The sequence below is a fragment of the Panulirus ornatus genome, chromosome 65 (assembly GCF_036320965.1).
Source record: "Panulirus ornatus isolate Po-2019 chromosome 65, ASM3632096v1, whole genome shotgun sequence".
In the NCBI taxonomy this organism is placed as follows: Eukaryota; Metazoa; Arthropoda; class Malacostraca; order Decapoda; family Palinuridae; genus Panulirus; species Panulirus ornatus.
In genome coordinates this window covers 13,235,650-13,256,174 of record NC_092288.1, presented here as the reverse complement: position 1 = coordinate 13,256,174, position 20,525 = coordinate 13,235,650, and the positions used below count along the sequence as shown (strand labels likewise).

The window sequence follows — 20,525 nt, the reverse complement described above, 5'->3', positions numbered from 1 at the left end:
GAGCCGTCATTAGCCCATTACCAGGGTTCTGGTCTTGTATCTTGGCGGAGTCGTGAGTTCGCATCTCACACAAGCCATAATGTCGTATATAATTTACAAAATACTACAAGAGTCTGCACATCCATTGCGAAAGGTCGACTCGCTCACGAAGTAGTTGAACTACGCGTGTATTAAGAATATATTCAAACTCTCGTATTTCGTTATACATCCTGACCTGACTTAGCTTGACCCTTTTTTTTCTTTTGTGGTCACGGAGCCATTTCCCATCCTGGAAAAGGTTTTGACCGCTAATGATCGCTACTTGTTAAAGAGCTCGACCGTTAATTATGGGGGCAATACTCGAGGGGGGGGGGGGTTGTTCCAAGCCGTAAATATCATCAGTACTTGGTAATTAAGAAGCCGGAGGTGGACGCCACATCACGCGTTCATCAGCAGTATACAGCGACCGCTGCTGCTGTAGCCTGGGCCAAGGGAGGAGCAGCCCTGGAAGCTGCTGCTGACGAAGGTGTTGGTTCTGTATGGTGTGCGCCAGATGTTACTGCCCGGGTGTGTACACACACACATCAGACACCCCCCCAAAAAAAACGACGATTGTTAATTATTATACACAGATAGAGGACAAGCCTCTCAGCGCTCTTTCCGAGCTGTATAGAATCCTGGTTCAGAAGCGTAGAAGAAAAAATAGAAGGAATGAGTGCTGGAGATGATGGCTACAGCCTCGGACCCAACAAGACTCGATCGCTCGCTTGGAGTTTACTACGGAGGGTTGGGTTTCCGGCCGATGTTTTGAGAAATATATCCATTGCGATACGAGAAAACGACCACCGCATCCGGGTTCGTCGTTTTTATTTCTTCCGTTTTTGTTTCTTTACGGATTCATTGCGTCATCATCATCTTACATTTTAACGTTATGGCGGGGGCTTCTGATAAGAGCTGTTGATGGCGCTTTTGGTCTGTCTTCGGTTATGATACCGCGCATTCACGACTTTGACGGCTGTGGTGGGCGGTGATTCTAAGACCAGCCACCTACCCAGGTAACGCTGACCGTATTTCTTTTTTTTTTCCAGTGTTTGTCTCTCTGAGTGTGGGTTGGCCCCCTCCATGTCCCTGACCTTCACTCACGGAATGCTTCTTGTTCCTGTCTCCTCTGACTCGAGGGGTCTCTCTCTCTCTCTCTCTCTCTCTCTCTCTCTCTCTCTCTCTCTCTCTCTCTCTCTCTCTCTCTCTCTCTCTCTCTCTCTCTCTCTCTCTCTCTCTCTCTCTCTCTCTCTCTCTCTCTCTCTCTCTCTCTCTCTCTCTCTCTCTCTCTGTTTAGAGGTAAGCATTACCCTCCTCTTGGTCAGCCTCTCGGTGTTCCTCTCGCACTATGGTCTGACCCGTGAGTGCTCAGCATCATCTTCCTCCACCCTTGGTCTCCACCGACCGTAGTGCCGTGCCTTTCTCTCCCTTATATGGCCTATCTCTTCGGTGAACCTGTCACTCATCCTTGGTCTCCCTGTGGTATTGTCGTTGTCTTACTTTCTTGACCCTCTTGGTCACTGTACGTGTCTCGCTCTTGTTGCATAACCCGATGCTCTTGTCTCTCATGTGAGGTCATATTTACCAGCGTCTCCCAAGAGCTCTGGCGGAAGGAGCAGTCCATAAGTAACCTGTCAGCAGGGTGTGAGGGGGCCCCTGGGGGACATCTTCAACCTGTCAGCAGGGTGTGAGGGGGCCCCTGGGGGACATCTTCAACCTGTCAGCAGGGTGTGAGGGGGCCCCTGGGGGACATCTTCAACCTGTCAGCAGGGTGTGAGGGGGCCCCTGGGGGACATCTTCAACCTGTCAGCAGGGTGTGAGGGGGCCCCTGGGGGACATCTTCAACCTGTCAGCAGGGTGTGAGGGGGCCCCTGGGGGACATCTTCAACCTGTCAGCAGGGTGTGAGGGGGCCCCTGGGGGACATCTTCAACCTGTCAGCAGGGTGTGAGGGGGCCCCTGGGGGACATCTTCAACCTGTCAGCAGGGTGTGAGGGGGCCCCTGGGGGACATCTTCAACCTGTCAGCAGGGTGTGAGGGGGCCCCTGGGGGACATCTTCAACCTGTCAGCAGGGTGTGAGGGGGCCCCTGGGGGACATCTTCAACCTGTCAGCAGGGTGTGAGGGGGCCCCTGGGGGACATCTTCAACCTGTCAGCAGGGTGTGAGGGGGCCCCTGGGGGACATCTTCAACCTGTCAGCAGGGTGTGAGGGGGCCCCTGGGGGACATCTTCAACCTGTCAGCAGGGTGTGAGGGGGCCCCTGGGGGACATCTTCAACCTGTCAGCAGGGTGTGAGGGGGCCCCTGGGGGACATCTTCAACCTGTCAGCAGGGTGTGAGGGGGCCCCTGGGGGACATCTTCAACCTGTCAGCAGGGTGTGAGGGGGCCCCTGGGGGACATCTTCAACCTGTCAGCAGGGTGTGAGGGGGCCCCTGGGGGACATCTTCAACCTGTCAGCAGGGTGTGAGGGGGCCCCTGGGGGACATCTTCAACCTGTCAGCAGGGTGTGAGGGGGCCCCTGGGGGACATCTTCAACCTGTCAGCAGGGTGTGAGGGGGCCCCTGGGGGACATCTTCAACCTGTCAGCAGGGTGTGAGGGGGCCCCTGGGGGACATCTTCAACCTGTCAGCAGGGTGTGAGGGGGCCCCTGGGGGACATCTTCAACCTGTCAGCAGGGTGTGAGGGGGCCCCTGGGGGACATCTTCAACCTGTCAGCAGGGTGTGAGGGGGCCCCTGGGGGACATCTTCAACCTGTCAGCAGGGTGTGAGGGGGCCCCTGGGGGACATCTTCAACCTGTCAGCAGGGTGTGAGGGGGCCCCTGGGGGACATCTTCAACCTGTCAGCAGGGTGTGAGGGGGCCCCTGGGGGACATCTTCAACCTGTCAGCAGGGTGTGAGGGGGCCCCTGGGGGACATCTTCAACCTGTCAGCAGGGTGTGAGGGGGCCCCTGGGGGACATCTTCAACCTGTCAGCAGGGTGTGAGGGGGCCCCTGGGGGACATCTTCAACCTGTCAGCAGGGTGTGAGGGGGCCCCTGGGGGACATCTTCAACCTGTCAGCAGGGTGTGAGGGGGCCCCTGGGGGACATCTTCAACCTGTCAGCAGGGTGTGAGGGGGCCCCTGGGGGACATCTTCAACCTGTCAGCAGGGTGTGAGGGGGCCCCTGGGGGACATCTTCAACCTGTCAGCAGGGTGTGAGGGGGCCCCTGGGGGACATCTTCAACCTGTCAGCAGGGTGTGAGGGGGCCCCTGGGGGACATCTTCAACCTGTCAGCAGGGTGTGAGGGGGCCCCTGGGGGACATCTTCAACCTGTCAGCAGGGTGTGAGGGGGCCCCTGGGGGACATCTTCAACCTGTCAGCAGGGTGTGAGGGGGCCCCTGGGGGACATCTTCAACCTGTCAGCAGGGTGTGAGGGGGCCCCTGGGGGACATCTTCAACCTGTCAGCAGGGTGTGAGGGGGCCCCTGGGGGACATCTTCAACCTGTCAGCAGGGTGTGAGGGGGCCCCTGGGGGACATCTTCAACCTGTCAGCAGGGTGTGAGGGGGCCCCTGGGGGACATCTTCAACCTGTCAGCAGGGTGTGAGGGGGCCCCTGGGGGACATCTTCAACCTGTCAGCAGGGTGTGAGGGGGCCCCTGGGGGACATCTTCAACCTGTCAGCAGGGTGTGAGGGGGCCCCTGGGGGACATCTTCAACCTGTCAGCAGGGTGTGAGGGGGCCCCTGGGGGACATCTTCAACCTGTCAGCAGGGTGTGAGGGGGCCCCTGGGGGACATCTTCAACCTGTCAGCAGGGTGTGAGGGGGCCCCTGGGGGACATCTTCAACCTGTCAGCAGGGTGTGAGGGGGCCCCTGGGGGACATCTTCAACCTGTCAGCAGGGTGTGAGGGGGCCCCTGGGGGACATCTTCAACCTGTCAGCAGGGTGTGAGGGGGCCCCTGGGGGACATCTTCAACCTGTCAGCAGGGTGTGAGGGGGCCCCTGGGGGACATCTTCAACCTGTCAGCAGGGTGTGAGGGGGCCCCTGGGGGACATCTTCAACCTGTCAGCAGGGTGTGAGGGGGCCCCTGGGGGACATCTTCAACCTGTCAGCAGGGTGTGAGGGGGCCCCTGGGGGACATCTTCAACCTGTCAGCAGGGTGTGAGGGGGCCCCTGGGGGACATCTTCAACCTGTCAGCAGGGTGTGAGGGGGCCCCTGGGGGACATCTTCAACCTGTCAGCAGGGTGTGAGGGGGCCCCTGGGGGACATCTTCAACCTGTCAGCAGGGTGTGAGGGGGCCCCTGGGGGACATCTTCAACCTGTCAGCAGGGTGTGAGGGGGCCCCTGGGGGACATCTTCAACCTGTCAGCAGGGTGTGAGGGGGCCCCTGGGGGACATCTTCAACCTGTCAGCAGGGTGTGAGGGGGCCCCTGGGGGACATCTTCAACCTGTCAGCAGGGTGTGAGGGGGCCCCTGGGGGACATCTTCAACCTGTCAGCAGGGTGTGAGGGGGCCCCTGGGGGACATCTTCAACCTGTCAGCAGGGTGTGAGGGGGCCCCTGGGGGACATCTTCAACCTGTCAGCAGGGTGTGAGGGGGCCCCTGGGGGACATCTTCAACCTGTCAGCAGGGTGTGAGGGGGCCCCTGGGGGACATCTTCAACCTGTCAGCAGGGTGTGAGGGGGCCCCTGGGGGACATCTTCAACCTGTCAGCAGGGTGTGAGGGGGCCCCTGGGGGACATCTTCAACCTGTCAGCAGGGTGTGAGGGGGCCCCTGGGGGACATCTTCAACCTGTCAGCAGGGTGTGAGGGGGCCCCTGGGGGACATCTTCAACCTGTCAGCAGGGTGTGAGGGGGCCCCTGGGGGACATCTTCAACCTGTCAGCAGGGTGTGAGGGGGCCCCTGGGGGACATCTTCAACCTGTCAGCAGGGTGTGAGGGGGCCCCTGGGGGACATCTTCAACCTGTCAGCAGGGTGTGAGGGGGCCCCTGGGGGACATCTTCAACCTGTCAGCAGGGTGTGAGGGGGCCCCTGGGGGACATCTTCAACCTGTCAGCAGGGTGTGAGGGGGCCCCTGGGGGACATCTTCAACCTGTCAGCAGGGTGTGAGGGGGCCCCTGGGGGACATCTTCAACCTGTCAGCAGGGTGTGAGGGGGCCCCTGGGGGACATCTTCAACCTGTCAGCAGGGTGTGAGGGGGCCCCTGGGGGACATCTTCAACCTGTCAGCAGGGTGTGAGGGGGCCCCTGGGGGACATCTTCAACCTGTCAGCAGGGTGTGAGGGGGCCCCTGGGGGACATCTTCAACCTGTCAGCAGGGTGTGAGGGGGCCCCTGGGGGACATCTTCAACCTGTCAGCAGGGTGTGAGGGGGCCCCTGGGGGACATCTTCAACCTGTCAGCAGGGTGTGAGGGGGCCCCTGGGGGACATCTTCAACCTGTCAGCAGGGTGTGAGGGGGCCCCTGGGGGACATCTTCAACCTGTCAGCAGGGTGTGAGGGGGCCCCTGGGGGACATCTTCAACCTGTCAGCAGGGTGTGAGGGGGCCCCTGGGGGACATCTTCAACCTGTCAGCAGGGTGTGAGGGGGCCCCTGGGGGACATCTTCAACCTGTCAGCAGGGTGTGAGGGGGCCCCTGGGGGACATCTTCAACCTGTCAGCAGGGTGTGAGGGGGCCCCTGGGGGACATCTTCAACCTGTCAGCAGGGTGTGAGGGGGCCCCTGGGGGACATCTTCAACCTGTCAGCAGGGTGTGAGGGGGCCCCTGGGGGACATCTTCAACCTGTCAGCAGGGTGTGAGGGGGCCCCTGGGGGACATCTTCAACCTGTCAGCAGGGTGTGAGGGGGCCCCTGGGGGACATCTTCAACCTGTCAGCAGGGTGTGAGGGGGCCCCTGGGGGACATCTTCAACCTGTCAGCAGGGTGTGGGGGCCCCTGGGGGACATCTTCAACCTGTCAGCAGGGTGTGAGGGGGCCCCTGGGGGACATCTTCAACCTGTCAGCAGGGTGTGAGGGGGCCCCTGGGGGACATCTTCAACCTGTCAGCAGGGTGTGAGGGGGCCCCTGGGGGACATCTTCAACCTGTCAGCAGGGTGTGAGGGGGCCCCTGGGGGACATCTTCAACCTGTCAGCAGGGTGTGAGGGGGCCCCTGGGGGACATCTTCAACCTGTCAGCAGGGTGTGAGGGGGCCCCTGGGGGACATCTTCAACCTGTCAGCAGGGTGTGAGGGGGCCCCTGGGGGACATCTTCAACCTGTCAGCAGGGTGTGAGGGGGCCCCTGGGGGACATCTTCAACCTGTCAGCAGGGTGTGAGGGGGCCCCTGGGGGACATCTTCAACCTGTCAGCAGGGTGTGAGGGGGCCCCTGGGGGACATCTTCAACCTGTCAGCAGGGTGTGAGGGGGCCCCTGGGGGACATCTTCAACCTGTCAGCAGGGTGTGAGGGGGCCCCTGGGGGACATCTTCAACCTGTCAGCAGGGTGTGAGGGGGCCCCTGGGGGACATCTTCAACCTGTCAGCAGGGTGTGAGGGGGCCCCTGGGGGACATCTTCAACCTGTCAGCAGGGTGTGAGGGGGCCCCTGGGGGACATCTTCAACCTGTCAGCAGGGTGTGAGGGGGCCCCTGGGGGACATCTTCAACCTGTCAGCAGGGTGTGAGGGGGCCCCTGGGGGACATCTTCAACCTGTCAGCAGGGTGTGAGGGGGCCCCTGGGGGACATCTTCAACCTGTCAGCAGGGTGTGAGGGGGCCCCTGGGGGACATCTTCAACCTGTCAGCAGGGTGTGAGGGGGCCCCTGGGGGACATCTTCAACCTGTCAGCAGGGTGTGAGGGGGCCCCTGGGGGACATCTTCAACCTGTCAGCAGGGTGTGAGGGGGCCCCTGGGGGACATCTTCAACCTGTCAGCAGGGTGTGAGGGGGCCCCTGGGGGACATCTTCAACCTGTCAGCAGGGTGTGAGGGGGCCCCTGGGGGACATCTTCAACCTGTCAGCAGGGTGTGAGGGGGCCCCTGGGGGACATCTTCAACCTGTCAGCAGGGTGTGAGGGGGCCCCTGGGGGACATCTTCAACCTGTCAGCAGGGTGTGAGGGGGCCCCTGGGGGACATCTTCAACCTGTCAGCAGGGTGTGAGGGGGCCCCTGGGGGACATCTTCAACCTGTCAGCAGGGTGTGAGGGGGCCCCTGGGGGACATCTTCAACCTGTCAGCAGGGTGTGAGGGGGCCCCTGGGGGACATCTTCAACCTGTCAGCAGGGTGTGAGGGGGCCCCTGGGGGACATCTTCAACCTGTCAGCAGGGTGTGAGGGGGCCCCTGGGGGACATCTTCAACCTGTCAGCAGGGTGTGAGGGGGCCCCTGGGGGACATCTTCAACCTGTCAGCAGGGTGTGAGGGGGCCCCTGGGGGACATCTTCAACCTGTCAGCAGGGTGTGAGGGGGCCCCTGGGGGACATCTTCAACCTGTCAGCAGGGTGTGAGGGGGCCCCTGGGGGACATCTTCAACCTGTCAGCAGGGTGTGAGGGGGCCCCTGGGGGACATCTTCAACCTGTCAGCAGGGTGTGAGGGGGCCCCTGGGGGACATCTTCAACCTGTCAGCAGGGTGTGAGGGGGCCCCTGGGGGACATCTTCAACCTGTCAGCAGGGTGTGAGGGGGCCCCTGGGGGACATCTTCAACCTGTCAGCAGGGTGTGAGGGGGCCCCTGGGGGACATCTTCAACCTGTCAGCAGGGTGTGAGGGGGCCCCTGGGGGACATCTTCAACCTGTCAGCAGGGTGTGAGGGGGCCCCTGGGGGACATCTTCAACCTGTCAGCAGGGTGTGAGGGGGCCCCTGGGGGACATCTTCAACCTGTCAGCAGGGTGTGAGGGGGCCCCTGGGGGACATCTTCAACCTGTCAGCAGGGTGTGAGGGGGCCCCTGGGGGACATCTTCAACCTGTCAGCAGGGTGTGAGGGGGCCCCTGGGGGACATCTTCAACCTGTCAGCAGGGTGTGAGGGGGCCCCTGGGGGACATCTTCAACCTGTCAGCAGGGTGTGAGGGGGCCCCTGGGGGACATCTTCAACCTGTCAGCAGGGTGTGAGGGGGCCCCTGGGGGACATCTTCAACCTGTCAGCAGGGTGTGAGGGGGCCCCTGGGGGACATCTTCAACCTGTCAGCAGGGTGTGAGGGGGCCCCTGGGGGACATCTTCAACCTGTCAGCAGGGTGTGAGGGGGCCCCTGGGGGACATCTTCAACCTGTCAGCAGGGTGTGAGGGGGCCCCTGGGGGACATCTTCAACCTGTCAGCAGGGTGTGAGGGGGCCCCTGGGGGACATCTTCAACCTGTCAGCAGGGTGTGAGGGGGCCCCTGGGGGACATCTTCAACCTGTCAGCAGGGTGTGAGGGGGCCCCTGGGGGACATCTTCAACCTGTCAGCAGGGTGTGAGGGGGCCCCTGGGGGACATCTTCAACCTGTCAGCAGGGTGTGAGGGGGCCCCTGGGGGACATCTTCAACCTGTCAGCAGGGTGTGAGGGGGCCCCTGGGGGACATCTTCAACCTGTCAGCAGGGTGTGAGGGGGCCCCTGGGGGACATCTTCAACCTGTCAGCAGGGTGTGAGGGGGCCCCTGGGGGACATCTTCAACCTGTCAGCAGGGTGTGAGGGGGCCCCTGGGGGACATCTTCAACCTGTCAGCAGGGTGTGAGGGGGCCCCTGGGGGACATCTTCAACCTGTCAGCAGGGTGTGAGGGGGCCCCTGGGGGACATCTTCAACCTGTCAGCAGGGTGTGAGGGGGCCCCTGGGGGACAACTTCAACCTGTCAGCAGGGTGTGAGGGGGCCCCTGGGGGACATCTTCAACCTGTCAGCAGGGTGTGAGGGGGCCCCTGGGGGACATCTTCAACCTGTCAGCAGGGTGTGAGGGGGGGCCCCTGGGAGACATCTTCAACCTGTCAGCAGGGTGTGAGGGGGCCCCTGGGGGACAACTTTAAGCTGTTAGCAGGGTGTGAGGGGGCCCCTGGGGGACATCTTCAACCTGTCAGCAGGGTGTGGGGGCCCCTTGGGGGGAGGCAACCACAGACTGTCAGCAGGGGGTGCGGAGGCCCCTGGGAGACAGCCCCACATTCAGCAAGGTGTGGGGGGACCACTGTGGGAGAACCTGCCTTGTCAGTAAGTCGTAAGGGCCCCTGTCAGGCAATCCCCACACTGTCAGTAAGGTGTGGGAGGCCCATGTGGGACAACACCGCATTGTCAGCAGCGTTTGAGGGCCCGTGTACTGGAGCAACCCCACACTGTCAGCTGGGTATGAGAAGCCCCAGTAGGACAGCCCTCACACTGTCAGCTAGGTTCTAGAAGCCCCAGTAGGACAGCTCCCCACACTGTGAGCAGTGTGTCAGCGCCACTGTGAAGGTACACATGCTGATGTCAGCAACACCACCCTCCTCCCACAAACACCTTTTGCCTGGATGAGCCCACTGTGCCACAGCCTCCTGACGTGAGGTAAAGGATATTTCGTCCTAATGACGTGTAAAAAGTTTCCTCTGGATTGCTTTAGGTCATCAGTATGCTGGGGGAGTGACGTCAGGGGTGTGTGTGTGTGTGTGTGATGAGGCCTTGGCCAGCACTGAGAGGTATACCAGGAAATTGTGTACCCTTACCAAGGGGATGAAAACGGACTGGATACCCGAGGTGTGTGTTGTTCTTGTTGTTGGAACCTCTTGTGAAGACTTCGGGGTCTACTTATGAGGTTGATGGTTGGCCCACTTCAGGTCATCAGTGGGCCCACTGTATCTTGATTGACGTCGAATTCACAAATAAACTCAAGTTTATTTGTGTGTGTGTCAATTGATGATCATCTTGATTGACGTCGAATTCAAAAATAAACTCAGTTTTATTTGTGTGTGTGTGTGTGTGTGTGTGTGTGTGTTTGTGTGTCTGTATTTGTGGTTGTATTTCTATTCATGTGTTTTTTTTTTTTCTGAGTTTTACACTGAGTTTGTATATGTGTTTCCCTGTACATATGTGTGTGAGAATGAATGCTATACTTGAGTGTGTCTTGATGTATGGTGTTTGTCTGTGTAATTGCCCATTTGGAAAGTATGGGGGTGACCTCTCACACTCGTTGGGGGGGGGGGGGCTCCATCTCTTGACCTTACCTATGACGAGATTCCGATATTAAGCAGGGCTAGCGCGTATCGCTCACCGCAGGACGGTTGAGATGTGTGAGTTACCTGTTGTCGAGTGATATGTGTGAAATAAAGAGAGAGAGAGAGAGAGTGTGTGTGTGTGTGTCTTTTTGGGGCCTGAATGCCAGCGATCCACCTGTATTGGCGCAGAATGAAAAGACGGCAACCTGGGCCCAGGGAGGGGAAATTGACAGCCACTATAGAGCTGGCTCGCAGCGCCGTTCATTACTAACTCTTATGGTCAGTGGCTGTCTGCCACACACTACCAGTGTGTGTGTGTGTGTGTGTGTGTGTGTGTGTGTGTGTGTGTTTAACATGCATACATACACACACTCCAGCTTACTCCACGTACTCATTTATCGACCAGTTCCATAAGGGAGGATGAACAGCTAGGGTGACTTTGAGCCAGGGTTCCTCTCTTGGATTCGCACCCACTCCAGCTTACTCCAGGTACTCGTTTATCGACCAGTTCCATAAGGGAGGATGAACAACTAGGGGTGACTTTGAGCCAGGATACCTCTCTTGGATTCGGACCCGGACTCGCTTGAATTACGGGATGGTTAATTACCTAATTACCTGTTACCCTTTTGTATCATGCGTGGAGGGAGCTGTACTCGCGTGGGTTGGCTGGTTGGGTATGCCCGTTCATACGACCTGCATGTTCTTAAGCCCTCTAAGCTTCCTGGGCCTTCCCTAGGCCTTAAGCTAAGCTGGGAGGAACACGTCAGTAGCCAGCCACCATCAGCTCCTCTAGCTGTCGGTGTCTGTGTATTCCCAGCAGACACGAGACACTTGGACTTCCCCCGCTGCAGCTTTGTTGACATCAACACAACTTTCATACTTAACACACACACCCGTGCCTCCCGCCTCGGCTGGGTCTTCCTCCCCCTCCACACTCACACACACACACACACACACAGGAGCAGTGAGGAAAGATGCCGAAGATGGGATGTAGGATCATTCTCAGTGTGCCTCCTGCCCCTATCCATCAAGAGGTGTTCAACACACTGGCCCTCCCGCACCATACCCGCCACCGGCACCTGCTGCCATCAGTGATCCCTCGTCCCACAGTTGCAGTTCAGGACCACCACCGCATCGAGCCCGTCCCAGCTCGTGCAGACCACTACAACAACAGGCCAACCACTGTGAACATCGTCAGTAAACTGTCCCCTTACCGTCTGTGGAACAACTGTCCCTTTAACCATCCCCAGTTTTTTTTTTTCAGCCGTTTATATTGCATATTTTCGTAGCTGTGTTTGTATGATGTAATTTCTCTATATACATTTTTCAGTCTTTGACTGCAGTTGATCAGTGAAGCGGCTGTTATTCTTTTGTTTCACTATTATGTGTATTTGTTAGAGTAAGTGTTCCTGCACATGTGAAATTTGTACGTGTGTTTATGCATGTGTCTGTGTATACAATTGTGTTTTGCGTATACATGTGCACGAGTGTGTGTGTGTGTGTGTGTGTGTGTGTGTGTGTGTGTGTGTGTGTGTGTGAGGAGTTGTACATATGTGTTTTGTTTTTCATGTGTGTGTGTAAATATGTATATTTACTTTTTGCATAAGGGGAGGGAGCTGGACTCTCGTGGGCCCCCCATCACTCGAGCTTTGTCTGTTGTTATGCAACTTTACAATCTTAGTGAATAATGTCTATAATCACCATTGGCAGTTCCACTACTTTAGCCTATCTTCTTCATCAACTACTCTGATGCTATAGAAATACATTATATCTTTTCTAGCAGGTTTCTTATTCTCGTCTCTTTTTGCCATATCTTTCTCATGTTGCCATATCTTTCTCATGTTGCCATATCTTTCTCATGTTGCCATATCTTTCTCATGTTGCCATATCTTTCTCATGTTGCCATATCTTTCTCATGTTGTCATATCTTTCTCAAGTTGCCATATCTTTCTCATGTTGTCATATCTTTCTCATGTTGCCATATCTTTCTCATGTTGTCATATCTTTCTCATGTTGCCATATCTTTCTCATGTTGCCATATCTTTACATTTCTCGACGAACTGATGTTCAGTGTCCACAGGAACGGTGAGAGTGTGATCAAGTCTCCCCTTATTCTTCCATTTTCTATGGTAGGCCAATTTATGGCCTTTAGCCTTCCCCTGTAATTCAGCTTTCTAATTTAAGGCACCATCACTCTTGCCCAGTGCACCGGAGCCCACCAGTTACGGAGAGGCTCTTTGGCTGTGCCCCCACCACCCACCACTCCATGAGGGAGTTCCCCTAAGGAGGCGAGTGTCGGAGTTACAGATCGATAGATAGATCTTTCTCGACTTTCTCTGGATCTTCTCTCTTAGCTCTTTGTCCCTCCTTTTTTTTTTTTTTTCTTTTTTTGTAAAGTGCGGTGACCGACACCAGAGAGAAGCATATTCTGGTTTAGGTCAAGTGTAAGGCTAACATTGACGGCTCGGTAAACATCACCTTACCAGCTTGTGTGGTTCCGGGAACTGAGCAGCAGACGGATTTGTTTCGAATCGGGTTTGTGTTATGGCGACGCTATGGTTACAGCTGTCGAGCCCTAGGTCTGCTGCCCCTCTCCCCTCTTCATTACCCGTTGTGGGAGCTGGTCCACTCCTCTTTCATGTTGCTGGAGAGGTCGTCAGTCCGTAGTGTTCTCAGGACCTTAATGTCACTCACAAAACATACCCATGTATGAGGCCAGTCCATCTGGCAGTTCATATATACACCGTAGATCGTGAGGAACGTCTGGGATATGCCTTCGGGCAGAGAGCGCCTCACGTCACAGCCCAAAACATATATCCATAAGGCCTCACGTAACATACGTCCTTCTGTTCTCTGCCATTGAGATGATTTCCTTATCCAGTGGATACCTGAAAGTCCGGCTTGTTTACCATGTCCTGTTGAGCCATGGTTCCCCTTGGTTATACTCGATGGGGAGGAGGAAGCAGCCTTGACAAGCGCTTCTGCCCCACTCCTTCAGCACTAACGGAGAGACTACACCAGGACCACAAGCCTCTCGTGTATCTAGACCCTTCAGTAGTGAACTTCTTTTTCTCTTCTTACACTTTCATTGCTTTTCCAAGTTGAAAGCTCCTCCGTACTTCAGAACTTGTTGTTCCGTTCCTCACCACCTCCCGTTTGCAACAGGTCATCCCAGAGACCCTCATCACCTGGTGAGTGTTTTTATTCAGTCGACAGTTGTTGTATTCCTGATGGACTTGTGGAGTCGTTGTGGATGTGTGGTGGTGTGGTTACCTATTGATGCTGTACGGGGAGGGAGGTCTAGAACACTCTTGGGGACCCCATGTCTCCAACCTCCTCCACTACCATACGACTGATGTCTGCTGTCTACATGTACTATCACCTCGTTGTTCACTCTCTACCGTCCATCCAACATGGTCACTTGATGTCCTTTGGTTCTTCTGTTGCTACATCTTTCGAAGGACTGTCCACAGTCTGCGTCATTAGTTTGGTTTTAAAACGTAAATGTGATCAGGTCACCCCTCGCTCTTTTCTCCTCCATGGTAGGAATATCTAAGGCCTCTGGCCCTTCCCTGTAACTCAGCTCTCTTAATTTTGCTACCATTTTTATGCATCTGTCTTCCATACTTTCTCTTTTAACTCTGTGTGATTCTTTAAAGGCGGTGATCAAACTTCAGACATATTCTAGTTTTGTCCCGGTATAAGATGTCGACAGTTTGCTCGAATATATCCTTATCCATACAAATGGTATTCTAATTGTCAACATGTCGTTTGTCTCCACTTATTCTCCTACGGTGGAACTCTGACAACGGGTTATAGGGACGATGTCAACTCGTAAGTTCCTCCCACACACCCATTCCTGCAGCTCACATCCTGCCAGATAATGCCTTCTTTTGTTGTGACTTATCCTCATAACATTACATTTGCTCGGTGTGTATGTGTGTGTGTGTGTGTGTGTGTGTGTGTGTGACTAGTCTACCTGCGTGTGCATCAATGGCGGTGGACGTACAGTGATGGGTCGTCATCTCTCGACCATTACACAGTCTGTTGATACTTCGTAATGTTCTTCACCTTCACGACTTACCATGTTCCGCTCGCTCGCTAGTCTTTCACTGCTGAAGTTTTTATCAACGGTTGTTCTCAGTCATTTCTTGGGATATATATATATATATATATATATATATATATATATATATATATATATATATATATATATATATATATGATATGACCGGACTCCTCTTGCATATGATTACACGACAAGTGAAAAGAGACCTCGACGAAGTTGTCCCAGCATCGTCAGGGTACAAAAAGGAGCCCTTGTCTCCTCCAGGAACTCCTCACCTCCACAGGAATCCATATTATTTCCCTGCCTCTGATGGGAGCGCAGCCTTGAAGCTGCAGGAGCCCCATGAAAAGGGTCCTAGGATTGTGTGATTGAAATTTGTTTGCATAAATGGATGGAGAGGAAGTGCTCAAGTCACGAGTACTTGCTATGAGATTTTATGGAGAGGCAGGCCCAGCAGATAGCGTTTACCGCGAAAAAAAAGAATGATAATGAGTAGTGTGGGTAATATATTGTTTGTGATTTGAACAGATTGCATATTTGTGGACGGAAACCCAGGAGCGCTCGTGTGAGCGAAGCAGAAAGAAAAGACTGCTACCAGGACCAGACGAGTGACACTAGACAGCCACTGAAGTGGACTGGCTCACTGCGCAGCCGTCGCTAACCCTCCCGATGCCCAGGTCGGGTTGTACCGATGATCTACCTCCCTGGTCGATGGCTGCCGACCAGTGAGAGAGAGAGAGAGAGAGAGAGGGAGAAGAGAGAAAAAAAAAAGGCGGGTATATGGACGGCACCTACAGGGAAAGAGTGCAAGTGAATGAGAGGATTGCAAGAGAAAGTGGCAGGAGATCAAGAGAAAAAGAGCACAGAAGCTGAAAAGGGAGTAAAAGACTAGGTGAGAGAGTATGAAGGAAGTTGGGAGAGGACAAGAAAATGTTTTGGAAGGTGAAGAAGAGTGCGACGTAAGGGAGAGCGGACGGGGAAGTGGTAACAGGCAAAGATGTAAGGAGGAGATGCATTTAGTATTTTGAAAGACCGTTGAATGTGTCATCAAATGAGAAGGAGGGGGACATGGTGTGTCTGGGACGGGGTGGCATGCGGTGAGAGTCAGCATGGCTATTGCTATGGGAACAAGAGGAGGTCGTGAAAGCCTTGCAGTAGATATAGTGTAGCCAGACGACAACGAGTGGTTAGGATTACAGTTTAGTTTCTCAAGAAAGATGGTGACGGTGCTGTTGATTGGTTAGTCAAGCTGTTCGACATTTGTGTGGCTTAAGGTGAGATGTCATAGGACTGGCAAAAAGGATACATTGTGCCCATGCATAAGGGAAAGGGGGCATTATGAATGTTTTGAGTATACCTGATACGTTGTGTGCCAGAGTGAGCATGTGAGTGTAGAGGAGCAGCATGTCCTCCGCTGCGGTACAGGGTATGTGAGAAATACATCGATAGGGGCGGAAAAAAAAAAGGATCGTATGTGGCAGTTATGGGTCTATAAGAAGTGTGTGATTGAGCTGTGATAAGTCCCTTGTGGAAGATCCAACGCTTTTATGGTGTGAGAGGAAAGCCTATTAAATGTGCTGAGGAGGTTTTATTAGGAGAGTGAGGACTGTGGGAGAACAGGAGTGGGAGGAGGGTGAGTTGATCAGGGTGGAGGTGGGTGGGTCTGCATCATGGGTGTGTGATGTCACCATGGCTGTTTAGTCTGTTCATGGACGGGGTCGTGAGGCAGGTAAAACGAAGGTCTGGGAGTAGGAGGCGGGTCCACAGCTGGCAGTGGAGGAGGCTTGAAAGGTGAAAGGTGAGGCAATTGCTGTTTGCAGATAACACGGCTCTGGTGGCAGACTCCAGAGAGGAAGCGGAGTGTTACAGATATCTGAGAGTGGACGTGACAGGGGACGGAGCCATATGGAAGTCGTAAGGAAGAAGGACCTTGCTGTGGTCCTGGATGCACCAGGGAAAGTGTCAGAGGAGAGGTCATTCCCTGGAGAGACACAGAAGGATACCAGTGAAGATATTGTGGTCCGCGTGGCGCTGCATGATTGTGGATACTAGGCCCTGAATGCAAAGGAGAGGAAGAAGGTGGATGTGTCGGAAATGGAATGGCTGTGGACATATGATGTGAGGTGGGCTGATCGTGTCAGGACTGACAGCCAGGGAGAGAGAGAGAGAGAGAGAGAGAGAGAGAGAGAGAGAGAGAGAGAGAGAGAGAGAGAGTTGTGGGAGTATGAGCCGTCTGGTTGAGATGATCAGCTAGGGTGTGTTGAAATGAGTTGGTCATGTGGAGAGGATGAGTGAAGGTAGACTCATAATAAGGATCTATTTGTCAAAAGTAGATGGAGCAAGGTTTAAGGGGGAGGCTGAGGATATAAATGGATGGAGGCTTGAGGGTTACCATGGGCCAACTATTCAGGAGAACGAGAGGCGTGCATTATGTAAAATGAATGAGAGTGTTGTGCTATATGGGGGAGGGGGCGAATGACGTGCAGTCTCCGGGCTGAACCAGGGCAGATAAGGTGGTGAAGATACACTATAGAGTGGTATATGAGGATAGGTTGTGGTTGATGGACTGGATTTGATACAGTTTGTGCTACAGCGTTCCTGACCGTAGCGCAATCACGGGCCGCCCAGGAACGCGCGCTTAGGTTTGAATCCTGGTTGCGGTAGTCGATCCACAGTCAACCCAGCTGTTCATCCTCGGCCAGTACCGTCTCAGCTAATGTAATAAATATATATATATATATATATATATATATATATATATATATATATATATATATATATGTGTGTGTGTGTGTGTGTGTGAGTACGTATTTTGTGTTCTGTAAAATTTCGTATTTTTTGTAATCTTAGAAAGATATTGATTACAGATGAACTGGCTGTGGTATTATGTATCAACACCTGTTATGTATTTAGTGTTCATGCGGTATAAGCACAAGTGCGCAAATCAAAACGAAAAGTAATGGAGCGACGGATGGAAGTTTGAAAAAAAAAAAAAAAAAAAAAAATATCCATTATTATGACTCCATTTCCCACTTGGCGAGATGCCCGCTTCTGTGATCTGATTGGTGGGGATATTATCCCTGCTGAGCTGGCCATTGGTCCGCCGTTGCCGAGTGTAGTCGTGACTCCGCCTCTAGCACGATGCCATTTTAATCTAATTTCTAAAATGCCTTGTTAGACGCGGATATAAGATGTGCATTTTGAATTAGTTAATGTGAAGTACATTGCATCATTAACTATAAGATCATCATTCTATTCTAGTGATCTGCATTTCATACGTTGGTGTATAAGACCTAGAAGATTAACACGATATTAAACACCGGTAGATGATGCCTATGTCAATACCATACACCTTTTTTTAAGAATTCTTTTTAAGTTAACTTTTATCCATTTACTTTTTCAAACGGATGTAAGTTGCGCTTTATCACGTTACGGTGGAGAGGTTGAGTTACGTATCACGTATAATGATTGCGGAGAAATATGGATAAAATGGCAAATATAAACTCTGGATGGCATTGCATACGTAATTTTTATATGATTATTATTATTATCGTGCACAGTATTGTGCCTGTAAACGTTTTATAAAGCCACCATGAAAGTAAAGGAAGATGCTTACAACGTTTGCGCACACGTTGGTCGACGAGGTCAGTGGGAGTGTGGATAGCGAAGACCAGGTGAGCTTATACACTAGCCAGCAACTCTACGAGGGTAGTAGACTGAAACTTCTGTACACCGAAGAAGTTGAAGGAAGTCAATTCTTCGTCAGGGGCACAGTGGACTATTAGTCGTTGAGGTTGTTAGTCTGGTCGTCTGTGTCCGTCAGGCAGTTTTTGCGTAAAATTTGTTTGTAAACCATTTGAGGACTTACATACGCAGCCATGATGAGGACGTGAACCTGCAAATTATTACGAGAATTATATATATATATATATATATATATATATATATATATATATATATATATATATATATATATATATATATATATTGAAAATTTCAAGAATCTTGGTTTATGAATAGCAGGTTCACATACTCCTAGGTACATGTTACCGGACTCCTCCTGCATGAGGTTACACCGCCAGTGAAAAGTCGCCTTTAGCGAGGTTGATTCTTAAAATTTTCAATATATATATATATATATATATATATATATATATATATATATATATATATATATATATATATATATATATATATATATATAAGCTGTTTTAAGAGACAAGATAACGCCCAGCACACACTTTTTCATTTCACACCATTGAAAATTACTGTCTAGCATCACCACATAGATTAAACCTACCGTGAATTTTATATATCATTTATTATTATTATTGACATTACAGATGAAGAATGGTGAAATCGTATGAAGTGTTCTAGTGTTGGCTGCGTTGGGAGTCTTCTGTCACCTTGGTCAGCCAGACACCAAGCTGTGTGTTGACTCCACGTATATTGAGAAGCACCTTGTATTATGGAGGTAAGTTGGTCTGTGGTCAGTCCTTCCTTCGTAATTGGAAGCCTCGTGGTATTATCGAGGGCGGTTCTTATTTACAGCGGACCGTTTTTATTCACGAGTGTATCCAACGCATATTTGTAAAACTACTCACAGGATTGTATTATAATATCTTCTGTCACTCGTCGACAACCGATTGCAAACCGGATCTTGACCGAGTCTTTCCCTTATTTTCCTCAGTGATTTACGTAGTTTATGGCCGTTGATGTGAGCATGTTATTCAAGTCCTCGTATTTCCTGTGTTCAGTTCCTTCATCTCTTTGTATATTCCCAAAGTATCGTCCCTCGCTTACTCGCAGGCCCGATAGTGGTAGCAGGCTGGAGCAAGCCGGACTTTCTTACGTGAGGCCTAGTTATTATCGCCATGCTGCCGTCCCCGGGTAAGGTAGGGGATGTGGGCTGAGGGCGGCGACCGTCGGAACTTTTGCGACAAGACTCGATCGTAGCAGCGTCTGTCAAACGCTTCAACAGAGTCGTCAGTATTGTTCTGGAAGTCTTTACTGTTCGTGAGGCGGAGAATTTCGTCACGTGAAATGTAGTTTCTGGTTCTGGATAACACCAAGGGTGAGGCAGGACCACATCAGTGTCTCACCGTTGGATCCAGGCAGATGTTTGCACTATCGGTGTGTGGGTGATGCGAGATGACTTAACGTAGTTCCAGAGCAGCATCCATCTAGAAACTTTTCTAATGTCGTGAATACAGGATAAATTAGGTTACCAGTTGTAAGGGTGTAGAAAGTACTCCAAAAATCATTCGTAATAGGTAGGGGCGTTACATTATAAGTTACGAGAGCACAGAACTCCCAGACAAAACATAATCAGAGCAGCATCCGCGTCTTATACACAGTAGCTGTAAAAAACATTTAATGTCTCTAGAATAAGCTTATATAAACGTAACACAGATTTAATAACTATAAATCGAAATATTACGTCGTTCACTGGGAATTTGTGAGTCGACCACATACCAAGAAAACCAAACATTACTTTATATGACTAACGAGATGAATCTTGAGCTTAAAGGTACTGTACTGTCTCTGCTGCCAATACAGACAGCTTAGTACGGCATCAAAATTCATTTTCCTCGCTAGAGGCGCCTCCCCCACGGGTTGTCCCACACTCGCCAGGCGATCTTGACATAGTTCAACTCGAGACATTTTTCCCTCTTACTCTTGCTGGTGTAGTGCATGAGCGTCCCATCTGTGTACCATGTTGGGTGGGGTGTAAATGATAATACACAAGAGGAATATATTCGGGAACGAGATGTCGGGTTTCGACCGTTAACATGAAGTTGTGATGAAGGTTTTCGTCTTAGTTAAGTGGATCTCCTTTAGGTGTCCTAGTTCACCCACAATACATCATTTAACACGTTAATACAGTACTCCTGACGAAGTACTCTTGCCTTTTAATGCATCTCTTAAACTTCACGTATATCCACAGGACTGCTTAGATGGGTTTTGGATGACGCGACATGAGCATGGAAAACTTGACACTTGAAACAATCTTCAGGGTATGGGATCTGTCACATCTTAGCTCGATGTCTCGTCTTGAAACCTTTTCCTCTCTTTACGCCTTTTCTCTGGTATCATCATTGATATTGCTGTACCAAGGTAGACAGAACATGATTAATCTCATCGAAAAGTACATCCCAACTCCTTAAATGCTTGAGGATCTCATTTAGTCTTTATATTTTCTCATCCTCAACATCCGGTGTTTGATATCTTGCTTGCCGAACTACTTTTTTCAAGTTCAGTGCCGTGAGGACCTTCCAGGTAAATAATTCGCTTACATCTCAATACGGTTTGGATCCAATCAAATATCTTCTGTCAGATTTAA

General features: G+C 52.5%; 1 long non-coding RNA gene across 1 annotated transcript in view; it reads left to right on the top strand.

Moving 5' to 3' along the window:
- The window catches only part of LOC139746624 (uncharacterized), a 31,791-nt gene that overhangs the window by 3,541 nt on the left and 7,725 nt on the right, over positions 1-20,525 (top strand). Inside the window, exon 3 of the long non-coding RNA XR_011712184.1 lies at positions 18,526-18,656. This is a non-coding gene — a long non-coding RNA (uncharacterized lncRNA). The remainder of the gene's footprint in view (positions 1-18,525; positions 18,657-20,525) is intronic.